Here is a 21,285-nt window from a genome sequence, read left to right on the forward strand (position 1 = left end):
GGTCGGCTGCCACCTGGGGCGGATCACCGCTGCACCCCCCCCGGGTGCAGTAGCGTCCGTCCCCCCAGGGTGCTGCTGTTGTTTGGGATTCTACATGGAATGTTGCTATTATCCTTTTATCTTGCTGCACCATATACCTGGAATAGACTTCCTGAGCCGGTACGTCAAGCTCCATCTCTGGCCGTCTTCAAATCTAAGCTAAAAACCCTCCTTTTTGATGCTGCTTTTAACTCCTAACCCTTATTCACTTGTTCAGAACCTTTATTTTATCATCCTCACTTTAATATTCCCTTATCTCATGTTTGTTTGTCCTAATTAGATTGTAAGCTCTGTCGAGCAGGGACTATCTCTTCATGTTCAGGTGTACAGCGCTGTGTACTTCTAGTAGCACTATAGAAATGATGAGTAGTAGTAGTAGAGTGCAGCATGACACCCCCCCCCCGGTGCATCAAGCCTCCCCCCCGGGTGCATTCTTGGCTGCTGGAGGGTGCAGAGAGCAGCCGCGCGCCTGTCAGCTCCACTGGCTCCCTGCTCCCTCTGCCCCGGAACAGGAAGTAACCTGTTCTGGGGCAGAGGAAGCAGGGAACCAGCGGAGCCGACAGGCGTGCAGCTGCTCTCTGCACCCTCCAGAAGCATGCACCCGCGGCAGACCACCCCCACCACCGCACCCTTGGTTCACCACTGCATGTGTATTGGATGTGCACCAAAAATGAAATTACCACAAGAGCCACATGGCAGCCGGGTGGTAACTCTATTTTGGCATGCATTGAGTGTGCATAGACGCTTACACAACTTAGTAAAAGGACCCCATAGCCAGTTAAGTGAGATAGTTAGCACCTAACCTGCTGCGGCGGACCACATAAAGATAGGACTGACTTTTATGGTGTTCTACTTATGTAGTTACCTTGGCTGATTAACTGCTGAATATATCGATACTTAAGTGGCCAAGTGCTGACTCCACCCTAGAATGCCCTCCCCCCAAATAGCTGGTTGAGTTGGGCACTAACCAGACATTTTCAGCAGTACCAATCAGCTGTTTGCCACTGAATATGACCAGTTAGTCCTGAGAAAGTAATTTAACTGGCCAGGAGCCATTTCGGGTCAGTTAAGTCACTCTGGGGCTCATTTTCAAAGTATTTAGACTTACAAAGTTCACTAGGTTACTATGGAATTTTGTAAGTCTAAGTGCTTTGAAAATGAACCTCAGTAACATAGTGACAGTAGATAAAGACCTGAATGATCCATTCAGTCTGCTTAACAGTCAGTCACATTCATTCTCAATTATAGATAAAATCAGCAATGAACGTGATATTATGTACTTGATTACGGTCTTTCTTTGTTGTTTCTGGGACATAGACCATAGAAGTCTGCCCAGCTCTGTCCATTGTGTGTGTGTGTGTTTTTTCTTTGTTTTATATTCTAGGAGTTCTGATATACCTTTGCACAATTAACTGACAGTATCTAACTGGAAATAACCTGCTGTTTTCCTTTTAACTCTAAATCCTTCCCATGTTCTCCTCCTCCTGCACTGATATTTGTCTGCTATCCTGTTCTTCAGGTATGTGTGCCTTCTGCTTCCTCTTCAATTGAAGAAGAGAGGAAATGGTTAAGGTCCAGTGTATTGTATGGAATCCCAGATTATGAGGTCAGAGGAGGGGAGAAAGGGAGAAAGAGAAAAGAGCCAGAGGTTAGAAAAGAGAAAAGGGGAGGAGAAACCAGTAAGGAATCCATGTAAGAGAGGACAGAGAATGATTTGGAATAATGGGCGGAGCAACCAGAGAAAGCAAGAGGATAGAAAAGAGGGAAGAGAATGGACATATGCTAGACAGGAGGAAAAACAGGGATAAAGTATAAAGAAGGAGAAGAAAATGCGACTAAAGCAGTGCAGAAAAAATGAAAACAAAGAAAGGCAGTGAAGCTAAAAGGCAGGAGACTGCAATGTAGAGGAAGAAGCCAATAGGAGGTGGTGGGGTGGCAGTGAGGATAGAAAGGAATAAATAAATATAAAGAGCGAATCAAAGAGGAAAGGAAACAGAGATTAAATCATTCAGGGGTCCTTTTACCAAGCTGTGGGAAAACGAGCCCTGTGCTAGCGGCGGGGACTGTTTTTCCGGCGTGCCAGATCCCTCTTTACCTCAGTGGGTAAAAAGCCCCCAGACACACATGTGTGGCAATGTGATGGGGAGTCCTTACTGCCACCCACTGAGGTGGTGATAAGGGCTCCTGCGCTAATCCACCGGTAACTGGGCAGTGGGCGGCGATGCCCAGTTATCACCAAGTTACTGCCGCACAAGCCATTTCCGGGGGGGGGGGGGGGGGTTCCTTTCTCTCCAGAAATAGGGCACACTCGGGGTGGGACTACCACCGGTGGCTGCATTGGGCTGGCGGTACTCATAAGTTCATAAGCATCACTATGCTGGGACAGACCAAGGGTCCATCGAGCCCAGCACCTTGTCACGGACAGCGGCCAAAAGAACAAGCGATTTGTCCCGCCCATCCTAGAAATACTGTATTCCCTCCTGGAAGAGTGAGCGGTAAGCCCGCTTTGGGTTTACTGCTGCTCTGTAAAAAGGCCCCTGAAAGAATAAAGAATAGTAAGAGAAGAAAGGGCCAAAGGATAGAGGAAGCTATGGAGCTGGTGGTTTTGAGGAGGGAGGAGGGAAATGAGGAAGTAAAAAGTGAAAAGAGAGGGAAGAAGTCAGGGATAGAGAGAAAATTAGGGAGTGAAGGTCCAGAAGAAGAAAGAGGAATTTATGGAGCATAGTGTGGAGGGTGGGTTGGAGAAGAGAGGAAGATCCATAAACCAGCTCAGATATTCTAACACCGAGATAAACTTGACAGCACAGACAGGGGACATTTATCAAAAGTGTTGTTCCTTCAGAATGAACCCAAAGAAAAATCCTACCGCTAGTTGTCTTTGAAGTCTTAAAACGAAAACAGCAGCCAAGTACTCTTAGATGTTTCTAAATCACAAAATTTGTTACCGTTTCTCAGAAACATATTTTTGTTTACAGTCCACGAATGATCAATACTATAGACATTCACTTATTTCGTTTATATTATCATCTAATCAAGCCCACTTTGATGAAATGTAGAGATGACGTACCAAAGCTACAATGACTTTTTCTTTTATGTCTATTACGTGTCTTTTTTTTCTTGTCTTCCCTTTGCAGAATAATCACAGTAATGACTCCCTCTTCATGCTTCAGAGCCCCTGAATTTCCGTCTGGGTAAAAGCTTTCCTCTGCCTGCCAAGCTTTTATTCTTTGGTTTTCCCTGCTCTTTGTCTGGTGATTATGTTATCCTGATTTTTGGGGGGTTTTGTCTAAATTGACTAAGGCAGAGCTATCAACCTCTTGCAACTGCCTTTTCAGCATCCCTTGCTTCACACTAAAACCCCCATAACCCAGCGCACATTCACAGCAATTAGAGATCTGGGATTTTAAAAAGCTACAATTAACTCCATAATTTCATCTGATTACAGCTTCCTTTGCAATCTAAAGAACACCACAGAGTCAGAATTACACCAGGAAAAAAAAGAATAAATGTAGAGTGAGCACTGCGATTATTCCTCCTTTTTAAAATCAATTCTTTTTCTATTTTTAAACATGAATCTTGCTGATTTTAAAATGAATTTTGCGCGTTTTTGTTGCATTTCTGGAACATGAATATTATGCCTTCATGTAGGCTTGCGTAAAACAAAACAAATTGACAAAACAAACAAACAAAAGAACTGGCGTTTCAATAACATTGTAGTTTTTCGATAGAAATAAAATAATCAGTGCATGCTGGTTTAGTTTGGGAAATTAAAATAAAATCCATTGTACTACAATTTTTAAAAGGGGAACAAAGACATCGTGGGTTTTCCTCACTTTAATCTGGAAGGGCTGAAGAAGTTTGAAGCTTTGTTCCACGTAAACCTGACACTTAAAGATCCAGGGATGGAATCAATATATAGGAACCCCTGAAACAGACGCGATACTTCGAACTCCATTGCAAAAAAAAAAAAAAAAAGATCGATATTTCCAAAACCATAGGAATATTTAGAACATCCTGGTGCAAAACCAGTAGGCTCAGATGCGCACGTTTTTATATTTCCTTTATAAAACTGTCTGATTCAGATGTTTCTCTGCAGGGAACAATATGGCTTTGGTTTAGGCTTGCCTTTATGTCAAAAGTAGTATTCCTCTGATGCACAATTGACCGCCCCCCTCCCCTCAATATGAAATACACAGGGCAGATTTAATGGGGTGAAAAATGAAGACCTACTTGTGGGTCGTAAATTAGTTGGGTTGGTATCCAGACTGGCATTGGAGGAGGAAGGAGCAGACGATGCCATCACGGGATCTTTTGAGCTCTGCCGCCGTCACTCCTCCCGTATCCGAGATGAAAAGTAAACGTCTGCAAAGGGAGAGAAATGATGGAGAATTAAAAATGTTGGATCCTGGTGAAGGTCTGTCTAGTCAGCCGGTGTTATAGTCTGGATGGCTGCTGGTGGCAGTTTCCATTGTATTGATAACCACTCAAAGAGTCAACACCAAGTGACATTAGCAGGTAACTGGGACACAAAGGATTACATCTGATTGACCACAAAATAGCATCCTATTTCCCAAGCAAATAATTCAGTGAAAGGCGCGTTGACATAAAGTAGAGCAGTATCTGATCTGGATACAGTGACCACTGGCTGACCAGCAGAGAAATCAGTGAATACTAATGGTATAGAGCAGAGGATGAATGCCCCAACAGCCTGCAAAGCGAAATCCTTCCTTGCTCGAGCCTGAAACCTCCATCCTGTGCGGCCAGACTGGTTTAGCAGACCGTGAAGTCTACAGTAATTATGGCAATGACCACTGAGCACCATAATAATGGCTCCTGTCAAACGGAACCCAGTTACATAAGACGCTAAATGATCAACCGAGAGATGCTCTATAGGAGGCAGAGAAACCAGATCTCTGGTTCTACCGAATCCCCGAATAATTCTTCGGAATGGATAGATTCAGGGACTGGAAACGGAAATTATGGCAGATATTCAGATGCATTAATGGAGGAATGATAGCTAGCTAGCTAGCCAAATTATGATGTATACATTTAAAAATATAAGTTGTATATAAATTTTGATATATGTAGATGAAACCGAACACTGTTAAGATCTCACTTCCATCCCCACAGATTGACATTCTCTTTTTAAGTAGGTTGAGACATTTCATCTGTCCTGTTAAATAGCTTATTCGATCCGATAAATTACCTTTGTTGTTGGCAGTCAAGAACAATCGCGCATCTGGTTCAGTAATGATGGATCACATTTTTTAAAAAATCTCCTTAAACAACACTTCTTGTATACGACTATATATTTATATATAAATCACGATGTTTCACAGAAAAAAAATTAAATCTGGAAACGCATTTCTGAATTTAAGCAACTCGGCGAATTACCTTGAAATTTCAATATGTGTTATTTAATAGGAAAAGATGAACATTAAAAGCTCTTTGAAAAGTCGAAAATGAAGGAACAGTTTCTAAGCATTAAACATTTCACCTGATATCCGACTCCATACCAGTCCCCAGCCTGTCTCCCTCAAGCTGAGGTTGGTTGACATATCTCATGCGATCTTCAGACCTGTTTTAATGAGCTTTGAATAAAGAGAGACAGACGAGGAACTTACCTTTGGTTCAAGGTATCCTAATGCAGGGCTGCAGGCTTACTTCGGCTGCCACCCAAAATAAATACGAATTGATAACGTGACAGTCAGGCAAAGGGAAGCGACGATTGAATGTCAACAACGTGCACCAATTTGATTTCAATAGGAAGCTGGGCTTTTTTCTTCTTCTTCTTCCAGAAGTACTTTGCTTTGCTTTCTTAAGCCTGGCTCGTCTGTTTCTACGCAGGCATGACTCCTCACAGCAGGCACCTCCTCTGGTTCTGGAGGGGAAGCAGCGGAGCCTTGAGTCTGCTGCTGGGGCAGGTGACAGCGGCTTGGCGATCACGGGGCCACTGCTGCTTAGCTAGGCGAGTGGCACTTATTTGTAGGTGTTTGTGTTGCCTGGGGGGCTCTAGAGCTCGTGCCCGATTCCTGATCACGAAGATGCATCAAGGGGAATTGGCCCTATGAGTAATACAGTACGCACGTAACACACCCCATTTACAGAACTGTGCGGGGGTGACAGGATCAAACATGTCCTCCAAGGATAATTTTGGGAACCAAATGAATACATTTTGTTGTGCTTCTTCAATGTATGACTATCGTGTGTGTGTGTGTGTGTGTGTCACACTCCCTCTCATTCTGAGGAATAGCCTGAAATTGTCTAGACAATTTCACGCTAAAATCCATTTTTCTAGGTATTGAGATGAATGAATATATGCGATCCATTGATCTTATCCGGCGTTCTACTTTGCACACTTGATGCTCCCTGGAAACCGCCTTTTCGGGGAAGACAGATATTTAATGTTTTCATATTCCTAGCCAATTGTAGTTTCAATTTTAAAAATGTGTTAACTCGAAAAACAATATACCAGTAAACAAAGAACAGGTCATTACAGGTGTTTCGTTTGATAGTGGGATCCAGAAACCTCTCTAGCTTCCTAATTTGTAATCAAACCTGCACGTTTCCTACTTTTCCTCTAGACTCCATCAGTCACGGGAATGAGAAAACTTTGTGGTTACCTTGTCACCGCGTCCACAAGAGGGCATCAGAAACCCAAAGACAAACAGGCTAACAATTTTTCCTTTGCAGGGCTATTAATGAACATATGATTTTTTTTTTTTAAATCGCGTATTTAAACCTGCCGGATTTAATAGATTAGTCTAGTAAAAGAAATGCTTTCCTCCTTTTTGAGATCAGAAACGTATTTTTATCTTTAAAAAACAGGTATGTGAATAACATTTTCGAAACAGTAAGTTAAAGTTTTGTTAGAGTTTATTTCTATTTTTAAGTATAGGGCATTGTATATTTTAGAAAGACGTATTCAAGATTTCCTGGAATGAACAGTGAAAAGAAGCGCATTATGTGTTGAGAACTGTCAGCATTTCTAAGTACCCAGGCTTGCTGCCAGTGGACCTGACTTTGGAAAGAAAATCCTAAAGACCTGTCGGGGGAGGGGGATTGGAGGGGTGGGGTGGGAGTCGTACCATTCACTGACTATGTTGTGCAGGATCTCTGGTCTCACAGCTAGATATCCTGAGTCTTTAAAAACAATGGACATAAATGCAGACACATACATTAATGATTTGATCTAGTGGACCTTTTTCGGGGAGACTTTTTTTTTTTTTTTTAATGGTTGCAATACTCAGATAGGACTTATTATCGAAAAGGTGAAGAATGCACACTCGGAATCAATATGTAAGTGTTCAATGCCAAATGATTTTCTTTCTTTCATGACTGAAAGAGTCCCCTCCCCCCCCCCAAAAAAAAACGTTTACTGGAGCAAATGCAAAGAAATAAAACAGCAGTAAAAAGATTTACAGGATAATGGCTATACCATGTATATAGTTTTGCTTAACTTCCAGACTTAGTTTAGTCGTTGTTTTTGGAAATACTATTATATTTTTGCATCAATACCCTCTAATTTGTAAATTGAAAGAAAACTGGACCTCTTTCTCTTTTTCTTTTCCTTTGCAACATTTCAAAAGTATATATAACAACTGAACTATGTGTTAAAAGTTCTGTGCATACAATTCCCCTTGCACTCCTGTGAGCTGCAATATTAAGAAAGGCGCCCATTAAGTATAACACAATAATGAGTATTTGGTCCTGCAGTGTCCTGGATGCCATTTACGCCATCAAGGTCATCGCGGACATATTAGATGCCGTATTTATGAAATAATCTGTGACTTCGTAAATTACAAGGTAGCTCCGAGGAATGCAAGCGTCAGGTTAACGATATTTCGAAAAAAAATGCCTTCTGACCGTCATCTTTCTTTTCATGCTGGTTGGCTCTGAAAAGTCCTTTAAGAAATCTAGTACAAGTGAACTCATTATGTTTGGCGTCTTTCTTGAATTTGGAATCTAAAGTTTATGAACTGAAAATAGAATGCAAATTAACTACTTCTTAATGTACCTCTTGAAAAATAATGCATGCACTCAGCGATTTGTCAAATAGCAAGTCCACTGAATTCAGCACCATGGACAACAAAAGTTGGCCCTGCAAGAGTAGTAGTTAGACAGTTAGACAGAGAAAGACATTGTTGAAGAAATGTCTCCCTCTTTGACCTTTACCGGGTCTATCCTACATACAAGGCCAGGTGTGTATACATTTTGAAGTTAGATGTCTATTTTTCAGCTACTTAGGTGTTTCTGGAGAGCATTAAAAATAGGTGTTTATCAGTGGGGGTTTTTTCCCCACATTGCAACAGTATGGCTAAATACATTTTTTTTGGTTGGTTCAATTTTATTAAAAATAGACAAAAGCCTAGACAAAATAGAAAAACTGTTAAAGATTTTCACACAAGGATGAAGAGGAGTGAGTGTGTTTGTGTGCCCTCCCCTTGCATTCTTTATTTTTTTCTTACCTCCCCCTTTCCATTTTTATTCTCTTCCTCCCCTCCTCTGCCATACATTCTTCACTCTCTTGCTACTCTCCTTTCCCCCTCCTCTGCTTTCTCGTGTCAGTCCTTTCCCTTGCACTCTTCACTCCTCCTCAAGGTAAGATTAATCCTTAGTGTATCCCAGTTAAACATGCATGTTGGACTCCCTTCATACAATAATGTGAAAACGCTCCCCCTTCCTGATTTCCTCTATTATTGCACATATGTCACACTGAATGGTTTCTGATCTTTAAACAAACTGTAATATTAGGCAAAGGGAACCCAACACAAAATGCAATCTTTAGAATATTACTTCATTAATTTAAGGAGCAAAGTTATCCAAAACCCATATCACCAATGTGAAATAGTAACTGTTCCCTGAACTTATTAACTGGTTGCATTACCCTTAGTAGCAATAACTCCAACCAAATATCAGTCTATCATATGGCCGTTGAGGGGAAGATATTTTTTTTACATCACTGTAATATAACAGCATTTTAAAACACCCACAAACAAGAACTAGCATGGTTCTGACTACATATGACCCCCCCCCCCCCCCCTGAGAAAGAAGTAGCAGGTAAGTAGCCCTGTTAATTTTCTCTTCCTGCTGACTAGAAGATGGTGTGCACTCTGACGAAGAAGGGCAACCTTCGAAAGCTAATCAAGAAATGTATTAAGTTATGTCCAATAAAAAAGGTATCATCTTATTTTCTTTTCCATGTTTTATTTTGTTTGATTTCTATTGATAGAGAAAACAGACAAATCACTGCAGGTAAAGGTGACACTGGTATCTGCCACTCTTTTCCTACCAGCAGCTGACTTACCATGGCAAAACTCTGCCTCAGGAGTCATTGAATTAATACATCTGAGAGGACTTCTAAACATTTGGGCTGTAGGCACATGCCTTGTTTGCCAGTGCCTTAATCCTGTCCCAACTCTCCCTCCTCTTCTGCTCTTCATCCTCCTCTCTCATTTTCCATTCCCACTGTGTTCTCTCCCTCCCCCTCCTCCCCAAAAGCACTAGTCATTCCTGCTTCTCTGCCCTGGTGATGTCAGCCAGTGGCTGCTCTTGCATCTTCTCTTGAATTGTACAAAGCTCCACGGAGAACAGTTGAAAAAAATAAAAATATTTTGATTATTCTTTTTATAACAGGTGTCAGTTTCTTTGTTTACACACATATAGGGTGTAAATCAACAATGTAAGCTATGCATGTATTGCATAAAATACATATGCACCCCACAACTCTGCCACTGCCCCTGGAGAATGTCTATGTGTGATCTTGAAAAATAATAACAGCCACATAATTTTATAGAAGTTAATTTTCATGTTGAAAAAAACCTTTATAAAGTTACCCCCGTGTGGCACAATGGTGATAAGTATTCAGATAAAATAAGTCCCTGTCCAAAGAACTATAACATAGCACCATAGTGAATAATGGCAGATAAAGACCTGTCTAGTGCTCACCCATGTTAACTGTTTGTGCCCCTCCCTCCCCTAAAAATTCATTTTTGGCTATGTCACTGGTTTAGAGCAGTCAGCCACAGTAAATTTCTTGTAACACCAATAGTATTCTTAACCCTGGTATGATAACAGGTCTTTGTAAGCCACATTGAGCCTGCAAATAGGTGGGAAAATGTGGGATACAAGAGCAATAAATAAATAAATGCAGGCTGATAACATGGAACATTTACCATGTGGCAAATGTCTGTCCTTTACAGTAACTGCAGGACAGATGGTGGACACATCCTCCAACAATTATTATTTCCTTCTAACAGAACTAGGTGGGTAATTACTGTACAGACTTTGCAGTCTTAGTTTGTACAACCATCACACAGTAACTGCAAAACTTTATCAGACTTTAGTTAACAGCCCCCTAAGACTGTACTGAGAATCTAGCTATTTGAAAATTAAAATAAAAGCAAGCATATCCCTGCCTTTTATTCACAACTTGCCTGAGCAGTATGCGTAAAATTAGTTATTAACAGCTTCTGTCTTCAGAATACTTCTTCAGACAAATCTGATGCACACATTTATCAATCCTTCTTCTTGCTGAAAATCTCCCTTCAGAATTATCTCCAGTTGGCTGCCAATTTTTAAAAATCATTCCGTAAGGATTTTTTTTTTTTGCTAGAGAATTCTCAAACACTGCCACAAAAAAAATCGAAGTCTCACCGAGTTTTCTTTTCTTTTCCCAAATATTAGCCACATTTTAGGGGCCCTTTTACTAAAGCTTAGTGCATGCTAATGGACATTAGCATGTGCTAAATGCCAAGTGGCCCATAGTTCTAAATAGAGCATACAGCATTTTGCATTAATATCCAACAGCACATGCTAAGCTTTAGTAAAAGGGCTCCTTAGTGATGAAATTGTCAAAAGTATGAATCTTCTGCACCTTTTATTTACACAGGGCTGGAACTAGGGGATTGCAAAAGGCGTGGCTTCTCTAAGGCCATGAGGGAGGGGGCATCATGCAACATACAGACCCCAATGCTCAAAACTCCGGCACTGTATAAAACAGTGCCAGAAAATAATGCCAAAACAATGCCGAGAAAGAGTTCCCCAATGCTCAATGCTAGCGGCATGCAAATTTTATGTGCACTGTTAGCGCTGATCATTGGGAAGCGAAGTGGGGGTGGACCGGCCCAGCACATGTGTACAAGAGCTCATGCACAGTCATACGGCTTCGGAAAGTGGGACGAGGGAGAGTGAGTGAAGGTGGAGTGCTGCTTTCCCATCTACAGGTCAGACTGTGGAAAACGTTTATATATTTATGCTGAGGTAGATACTGGCATGTGTAAAGTTTTTGTTACAGTAACTGATTATGCTTTTGCTTACAGTATGAATAGTCTGTTTATTATCACTGTATGCTACTGATTTGCCAACAGAAAATGCAGGAGAATAAGATCCAAAGTACACTAACATATGAGTAAGGAACAAAAGCACAAGGAGCCTTTAGGATTGGGGTGGCGTCAACTCAAATTTTTTAGAAAGACTGATTTGCCAACTACAGCGTATCAAATGAAGTAAAAAAAAAAAAAAATCAATACTCAAGGGAAGAAACTGGCCATTTGAGATGAGAGAGGGAGGAGAATTTGACTGGACTTCAGTCCCTTTACCGAACAGGAAAATGTGCAGCGAGCCTGTGCAGCCACTTTTTAATGCCAGCTTGGAGCTGGCATAGGCTCCACAGCGGTAAGGGCACCTTTACTAGCTGTGTTGTTCATTCTGCATTGGAGGGAGTAGGAAATGCCCTCCTTTGCATATATTTGAATGTCATTTGCGCCAGGGGCGTAGCTAGACAACAGATTTTAGGTGGGCCTAGGCAAGAAGTGGGTGGGCACCAAGTATTCTCCCCCTCCTTCACCACCAAAAAAAAAATCTCAGCTGGTGGGAAAACTCTTCTTTCCACCTTGGCAGTCTACAGCAGGCATGCACTGAAAATTGAGCATGTGCAGGTTCTGGTATCGTGGAGCGTAGCATTTGCATTACCATCAGGGGGAAGTCTTCAGTTGGCGGAACTTGGGATCCCCAGCAGTTACCTCTAAACATGTGCTAGTGTTAGGTGGGCCTGAGCCATAAGTGGGTGGGCCCAGGCCCACCTGTGGCTATGCCACTGATTTGCGCTGTTCTTCAGTGCATGTGTTAGTTCCCAAGCTGTTTGGCTATGAGCACGGCGCACTTGCAAATGCGGGCGTTATTCTAGCGTTAATGGTCTCTAGCACCTGCATTTGCTTTGGAGCATCAGGACATCATTCCCCTAACTCCCTCCTTCCTTTGGCAGAGATAAGAGCTGTCAGATTTGGTCTCATGACAGCTCCTCTTGGAGCTCATGGCAGCTACAGCTACAAGAGTTGAATGAACTCCAGGAAGGACATTTAAAGTTTGCTTTTGAGCTAAGCATCCACTCTGGAGTTCTCTAGACTATATGAGATTTTGCCTTCTTGATGCACATGGAAAGTTTGATGCCTTGAGCAATTTTTATGTTTTCCATACAATTATTTCTGACATACTCGGAAGGTTTTTTTAAGCCAATGATGAAGTACAGATCAATTTGATCGCTTTTAGCTCTATAGATCTTTAGATCTGGAGCTCTTTGAGGCTTCTTTCCTTCCGTCTAAAGTATATTCTTTTCGTTTACACACATTTTTGCAATTTTGGAGGGTCATTCTTTATTTCTTTGATTTTGAGAGTTTTTCTTGTCTTTATACATGGTTTTGAGATATTTTGCAAAATGTCTGGTAGTAGTAGAAGATGGATGGAACCAGGGATGGAACTATTGCCCTGCAGCTATGCACCAGTCACCTTTCCCCTTCCCTGGGTCTGCCACTGTCACAGCTGCAGCGTTGACTGAGGCCTACTTTCTCAGGCCCATGCTTCAGCACTGCCGCATCCCACCCCCTCTGAAGACTTCCTGTTGGAAGCAGCAGGACATACAGTGCTGCAGTGTGGGCCTGACAACATGGAAAGCCAGGTAAGCATGATGCTCTTCAAACATTGGCACCCTCCTGTCATGCTTGTCTACCTTACTGAGTTCACTGGCCCTGTTATCATCACACTTAATTTTTTTGTTTTTGAATGGTTAGTTTTAATGGGAAAGGTCTTAGTTCCACTGTTGAAAAATGTGGAGATTGTTATAGAACAGGAAGTGCAGGCTTTGAAAAGAGATTCTGTATAGAGTCCAGACTTCACTCCCATGCAGGGTAATTAGTTGAATGATGTTATCAGTTATAATGGTAGGCTTACTGGATGGCTGAGAAGTTTCTATATACATAGAAGGCCCTTGGGACTTTATCTTTTGTGTCTCTATAGATAATTTAAAGGCGGGGGGAGGGGTTGTGATGTGGTGGGGGGGAAGATATGTAGAAATGCTACTTTACTTTGCTCCCTTATTGCTACCCTAAATTCTACCCAGAGACACCTCCGCTGGCCTTCCCGTCCCCACCTTGATTGGCAGATTGGGAAGAGGGAAAGGATATAATTCTGAAGATCTGCCCCAATGCAGTAAAACTTGGTACAGCAATTCACCAGTAACAGAGCTGTACCTGTACTAGAACTCCAGACTTGATTAATTGCAGCTTAAAATGGCATACTGCGGGGTGTACTGAGGTGTCCCGCAGTACTTTTGACATACGCTCACACTAGCAGCATTTTAAAATTAATTTTTTCACCAAGGGGGTGTGTCTGGGAGCAGAGAGTGGGCGTGTCTGTTGGTAATCAGTGCAGCCAGATTGCCACACACTAACTGATTAGTGCGTGAGCCCTTACCACCTACAAAATAGCTGGTGGTAAGGGCTCACACACTAATTTTCTTTAATTGGTATGTGCTAATGGCAAAATTAGTGTGTGGTCATTAATAGAAAAAAAATAGGAAAATTGGCCTTCTTATTGCAGTGGTAAAAATGGCCTTAGCACATGGGAAACACCTGCATAAGTGTGGGCTTAGGCCACTTTTTACTGCTGCTTTGTGAAAGGGCCCCTTGGTCACTAAAGGTTCAACTTTTCCAGATGTGACAGGATTTATGGCCTTTGCCTCCATATGTACTTTAATCGAGAGGCTTTTTATTTCTGTTAAAAAGAAATTGGTTCTTAACCATTCTTTACACTAACAAGTCTTTCAATTACACCTAGCGCAGGTAATTTCATGGTCTGCTCTTAAATTTATGCTAATACATTTTCCCTTTTCATTCTCTTCTACCTAGTACTAAAAAAATATTTTTAAAAACTTCAGTCACCAACTCACATACCTTCGACTGAGTTTCTTCTCTCTTCAAAACCTAGAGCAGCTTATGGGTAAATTAGATTGGCATCCAGAAAGGGCTCAAACTATTTTTTTTTTAAACACCCTCTGAAACCCTAATTTGTTTTCTTCACACAACAGCTCTAGGCAGCTGCTTCTTCTCTGACTCCTGACCTGCCTACAGCTAACACAAGGGGTTGTTTTTCAAACATTCTACTCACTCATTGAGTGAGGGTTGTCATGTAAATAGCATGTGACCAATTGATAACATCACAGCATGAGGCCACTGTTTTTTTTATGCTGCCAGAATAATCAAGGACCTTACTCCCAGACACCTCCCTGATACCACATTCCTACCTTTCTCCACCTGGTCACAATGACCCGATAGGTTCCAGCACCATTGCAGCCCCTGAGTTGCATTGACAATTTCACCAAGAGCTGGCTCAAGATTCCTCTGATCTTCTCTTTCCATGGTGAAACAGTCTCCTACACACCTCCACTAGTAAGCAGGACTAGATTTAAACACTGGGGGGCCCGTGCAGGCTCAGATTGCAGATTCTACTGCGAAATTAACTCAAAAAATCCTGCTGGGGTCTCAATCCTGGCTCTTTGTTGTATGGGGATTTCTGGGCTGATACTATTCATATATATTCCATCTTTGTTTATATTCTAGGCTATGTATGAAACTGTTTTATTACATATTGTGTTGACATTGTAATATAGCATACTATGCCATACTTTGTGTTATTTGAATATTTTCACTACTGTAATTGTCTATTGCTTATGTTTGACTTATACTTGCTATACACCATCTTGAGCAAATTCCTTCAAAAAGGCGGTAAATAAATCCTAATAAATAAATAAAGATTCTGAAAATAAACAGATAGTCAAGTTACACTTTCCTCGGCTGCCAGTGAACGTATGACTTTTCTAAATATGATTCCTTGGTATTGGTATCAAGTTGAAAAGAAAAGCATGAAAGTACCACAAAACACCATGAGTGGTACAGTAGAATTCAGTGTGTAGACTCATGAATTATGGAATGAGACAATATTGTACATAAAAGTCTGCTGTAATATTACTTCAACAATATTGTCTCATCTATAATATCACTATGAATCAATGCACTGCACTGTGACACTCTTTTGTTTTCTATCAGCTATCACTATCAATACATTTACAGGTGATATAGGGCATAGTGAAATTATGACCCTAGTCCACGTTCGGGAGGTGACTGGTAATATAAGTACATAAGTACATAAGTAATGCCATACTGGGAAAAGACCAAGGGTCTATCGAGCCCAGCATCTTGTCCATGACAGCGGCCAATCCAGGCCAAGGGCACCTGGCAAGCTTCCCAAACGTACAAACATTCTATACATGTTATTCCTGGGATTTTGGATTTTTCCAAGTCCGTTTAGTAGCGGTTTATGGACTTGTCCTTTAGGAAACCGTCCAACCCCTTTTTAAACTCTGCTAAGCTAACCGCCTTCACCACATTTTCCGGCAATGAATTCCAGAGTTTAATTACACGTTGGGTGAAGAAACATTTTCTCCGATTTGTTTTAAATTTACTACACTGTAGTTTAATCGCATGCCCCCTAGTCCTAGTATTTTTGGAAAGCGTGAACAGACGCTTCACATCCACCTGTTCCACTCCACTCATTATTTTATATACCTCTATCATGTCTCCCCTCAGCCGTCTCTTCTCCAAGCTGAATAGCCCTAGCTTCCTTAGTCTTTCTTCATAGGGAAGTCGTCCCATCCCCGCTATCATTTTAGTCGCCCTTCGCTGCACCTTTTCCAATTGTACTATATCTTTCTTGAGATGCGGCGACCAGAATTGAACACAATACTCAAGGTGCGGTCGCACCATGGAGCGATACAACGGCATTATAACATCCTCACACCTGTTTTCCATACCTTTCCTAATAATACCCAACATTCTATTCGCTTTCCTAGCCACAGCAGCACACTGAGCAGAAGGTTTCAGTGTGTTATCGAAGACAACGACACCCAGATCCCTTTCTTGGTCCGTAACTCCTAACGTGGAACCTTGCATGACGTAGCTATAATTCGGGTTCTTTTTTCCCACATGCATCACCTTGCACTTGCTCACATTAAACGTCATCTGCCATTTAGCCGCCCAGCTAATATGAGCATGTGTACCTAAGTCTTGAGCATTGACAGTTCTGTTTTCTAATCACCATGGGGTCTTTTTACTAAGGTAAGCTAATGGATTTAGTGTGCACTCCTGATTAGCATGCAATAAATGCTATGTAGGCCATAGGAATACAATGGGCTGCACTGAAATCAGTGCCGACTAAGCGTATTCTATAATCAGTGCCTAATAGTTGACATTTCAGTACCTAAATCTATGCGCATCCATTTGTATCAACAAAAATGTGGCATAAATCCAGGCATGTAGATTTAGACACACTGGGCCATATTCTATAAGTACGCACATAAATTTCGGAATGCCCAAGAAATGCCCATTCCCCCCTATAACCATGCCCCTTTTTGCCTATGTTCGTTAGAAGTTCAGCACACATCGTTACAGAATACGCTTAGTGAGTTGTGCACCTAAATTCTAATCTGTGCCAATTAGTGCTCATTAATGCTTGTTAAATGCTGTTATCAGTGCTCATTAGCTTATTAAGCCAATTAAGTTGCATGCATTGTTATAGAATCCACGCCAATTTTGGTGCAGATCTGTAGGCATGCTATATAGAACCGGGGGTTAGCGTACAATAAATCCATTAGCGCACCTTACCAAAAGGCTCCCATGATATACTGGAACCTCGGGTCTTGATATGCCATCTTCTTCCTTCGACTGCCGCAGTCGAAGGAAGAAGATGGCATATCAAGACTTGAGGTTCCAGTATCCCCCTTGACAAAGCTAGATAGCGAAACAGGCTCCTGTCGGGGTATGAAGATTCGGGCAGTTGAGACTCTGCTACACAGTGTGAAGATATTTACCCGCACTTGCAAGAGTTAAGATAAGTGACCACCATTAGCCTGCCAAGATTTGCGCGATTATATGAGTAGATATATATATATATATATATATATATATATATATATATATATATATATATATATATATATATATATGTACTGTTATGTGAGCAGATTGATACACATAAGAATGGTAGCAGAAACTGCCAATAATAAAGGCTGATAATCTTCAAAAAATAGAGATGAGATAAATAGAAAAAAGAAAAAAGAAGATAAAAAGAAAAAAAGAAAAAAATATTCTTCAGATTATCAGCACTCAAAGGGAGCAAGGGGGTCTTGTCAATGATTACACATTGTCACAAAAGGGTTCTCACTATTGAGTGAGTGTAAATACAAGATTACCCAGTGACTTAATATATGAGACTTCCCCCTATAATAACACAAGAATACTGAGAGATAGAACATAACAGTAGTTCACTATAGATTACTCTGTTAACCATAGAGTTGTTGACTCCAGATTATTCTATCTACCACAACATTATTTCTAGGATAAGCAGCATAAAATCTGTTTTACTGTTCTAGGATCTTGCCAGGTACTTGTGACCTGGATTAACCACTGATGAAAACAGGATACTGGGCTTGATGGACCTTCAGTCTGTCCCAGTATGGCAACGCTTATGTTCTTATGTTCATACTCCCTATAGAATCCAAATTTGAAATCTATTTATAAATGTACACAATCGTTCTGCAAAAACTGGGCAATAGTAGTCCAAATCTTGAATGGAAAAATTAAAACCTTTCATCAACATATGGATATTTGGATATAATTTGTACAATGTTTTATCATGTCAGTTCCTCAATGTTTACTCTCCCCTATTGGGATAAATTTGACAGAACAAGCTCATGACTTAACAGAGCGACTAAAATGCTGATCAGAAAGGTTTCCACCAGGTGGTGCTAGATCTTAGCTTCTGTTCATAAATGGAAAACCCCGCATGTAATGCTTTAGTTGACACTCATGATAATCATAATTTTGTGGAACCAGAGTTCTACCACTTTTCAATCAATGAGCAATTTATTTGCTGACAATAACAATGTGAAACTTGAAAGTTTTACTGTTTGTAATTCGGTACATGTCCTCAATAAAAATATTTATTATGAGCTGCATGGTAACAGAGTAGAATGATGCCAGTTAAAGACTAGTATTTATTTATTTATCACATTTATACCCCACATTTTCCCACCTGTTTGCAGGCTCAATGTGACTTACAATAAACCGAAAAGGCTATCGCCAGTCCAATAGTTATACAATTACAATATATTGTGGAAGTCAGAGAGGGTAGAAAGAACAAGGGAAAAAGGGGGAAAGAGGAAAGGTAAGAGAGTCAAAAATGGTCCATTTATATGCTGTTTAGAAGGACTTTAGGATTTATGTTGGATCCTGGTGGTAGGCCTTCCCGAATAGTATGGCCATCCAGTCTGCTCAGAAATGTGGCCAGGACTGAAGCTACCTCTCAGTGTGGGCTACCTTCCCTCCTTTGTTGTTGGGGGTTATATCCAGGAGCTTCCTGAACCAGAATTGCAGCCTATGCAATGTGCCGGCCTCTAGTGCCCCCACCCCATCCATTGTGCTGTGGCCACTGCAGGGGAGACAGTGAATGGAGAATGAGCAATTTGTTCACCCTCCATCTCCCTTGCATCCTGTAGAGCTGCACCGCCCACATATTCCTCAAGCCAGCCTTGGTTGTATCTGCCGCTCCATGCAGGTTACCTCCCCCCCCCCCCCCCCCCCATGCTCTTTTAGGGATAAGCAGTCAAAAAAATTCACCTGTTTTTTTTTCTATTCTGGAATGAGTGTCATCAATAGTGCACAAGTAGGCACACTATGTAAAAGTGAGCACACTTTTTCCAATAGAGTGCACACACACACTATCAGGAAAGTTTGTGTATTAGGAACAGTGTGCACTATTATCAGTGAACAACATTTTGTTGCAAAAGACAGCCTATCCCTTTCCTCTTTTTTGTGTGTGTGTCAGTTATGTTTTACTTGAGTGGAAATGCTCTCTGGCGGCTATTTCTATAACTAGGTACCACAATTCAGGTGCCCACTTTACGTGGCTGGTGAACCAATTGTATAAATATTAGCTTAAATCAGCAATAACATGCCTACATTTAGGCACTAATGTTTACGCCATGTCCATGGCTGGCATAAATGTTAGCGCTTAAATGTGACATTTGCACACATAATTTATAATATTCTGCAAATTAAACACACAAATGTCAGCCTCACCTCTGTCTCTGTGAATGTCCCCTTACGACAACACATTAAGCCATATTAGCATGTAATTCTAGAATAATGGTTGGTCTCATTACTGCCATTCACACATGTGAATGTACACTTACATGCATAAACACTAGTATTTTATAAATTTAAGTGGGCAAACTCCACTTAAATTTAGGGGACCTGTTATAGGAAGAGAGGTTATACTTTTATTCCATTCTCTTCCCATATAGGCATCTTCTGTGTCTATCCCATACCTTATTGAATTCCATCACCATTTTCCTCCCTACCACCTCCTGCAGAAGAGTATTCCAGGCATTCACCACCCTATCCATGAAAATATTAGGTTCCCCGCCTTGAAGCTTCATTTCATATCCTTTAAGTACTATAGTTCTCAACAGGTGCTGAGAGAGGACCTGCTGAGGGGAAGAAAATTTCACTTGTGAGTATATTACCTGCTGGGAAATTGCATCGAAACTTGGGAGAAGGCAGACTTGGTGTTAAATAGGTAATTCCAGTATTTTAAGTTACTTTGCTTATTTAGCAAAGGGAGCTTAGAGAATAGTATAGCATCTAAAGTCTCTGTTAGAGCTTCTTTAAAAAAAAAGAGTATCATTTAGTTCAGCATTTAAAGTTGCTGTTCTAGAGTTTACCATAACATCACTTTAGAGCTTCTCAACCCAGTCCTCAGGGCACACCCAACCAATCAGGTTTTCTGGATATCTAAATGAATATTCAGTAGATAGACTTGCATATCAAGGAGGCAGTGCCTGCAATTTTATCTCATGCATATTCATTTTGGACATCCTGAAAGCCTGACTGGCTAGGTGTGCCCCAAGGATTTTAGAGTGCAGCTAAACTTTAAACCAGGGGCTTGAGGGCCACAATCCAATCGTGTTTTCAGGATGCCCCCTCAAAATGTGCATGAGATCGATTTGCATACAATGGAGGAAGTGCATGCTTTTTCAGTGGTAGCTCCAAAATGAGCTATATCAGGTATTTCCCTTTCCACAGAGAGCTTACAATTTAATTTTGTACTTGAAAGGCAATGGAGGCTTAGGTGATTTGCCTAAGATCACAAGGAGCAACAGTGGGATTTAAACCTGACTTCCTTGGTTGTCAGCCAGGAGCTCTCACCCCTAGGCTCCTCCTCCTCTTCTTTTGAATAGAGAGTATGATCTATTGGGTTGAGTGTTCTCCATGTATATAAAATTGGTGCAGTTTGCTGGTTAGCTGCCGCAGCTATGCAATCAAGGATTGATAACTCGATGTGCTCCTGAAAGTTGCAGTCTGTGATTTTGAATAGCGATTTCCTGGACCTGTTTTCCCGATAGCTTTTTATTCAGTGAATTGTGAAGATCCGACTCAGACAAAGATGCTAAAACATGGCCAGTGATGGGTCTCACAGTAAAGATTTATTTGCTATCCCAGCTCTGTGGATGTCCAAATAAAAAATACATCATCTATAAATCTGACCCATAATTTAATTGCAGCAAACTGGTGAGAAGAAAAAACAAATTAAAAGCATATATGTTTGCAATATTAGGATCTACTGCTGCTCCCATAGCTACTCCTTGATGCTGATGATAGAATTTACCATCAAACATAAATTAATTCCTAGTTAAAACTAGTTCTGCCAAAACCAAAAGAAATGCAGTGGAAACCTGTGGATGACCTGATTTATATATGGGTAGCGCACAGTGCTGCCTGATTACCAGTGGGTTAATGCTGTGCTAAAAAATATGGGCTGATCTTCCCTAATGCAGGAAATGGTGCACGCCGGGGG

At 41.2% G+C, this 21,285-nt stretch overlaps 1 long non-coding RNA gene across 1 annotated transcript; it reads left to right on the forward strand.

Moving 5' to 3' along the window:
* The first annotated feature begins 591 nt into the window (after positions 1–591).
* On the forward strand, positions 592–20,328 carry LOC115473706. Its single transcript, XR_003942734.1, has 3 exons — positions 592–604; positions 7,108–7,114; positions 20,210–20,328. It is a non-coding gene; the product is annotated as an uncharacterized LOC115473706 (long non-coding RNA).
* Positions 20,329–21,285: the final 957 nt, after the last annotated feature.

Source organism: Microcaecilia unicolor, chromosome 7, assembly GCF_901765095.1.
Source record: "Microcaecilia unicolor chromosome 7, aMicUni1.1, whole genome shotgun sequence".
Taxonomy (NCBI): Eukaryota; Metazoa; Chordata; class Amphibia; order Gymnophiona; family Siphonopidae; genus Microcaecilia; species Microcaecilia unicolor.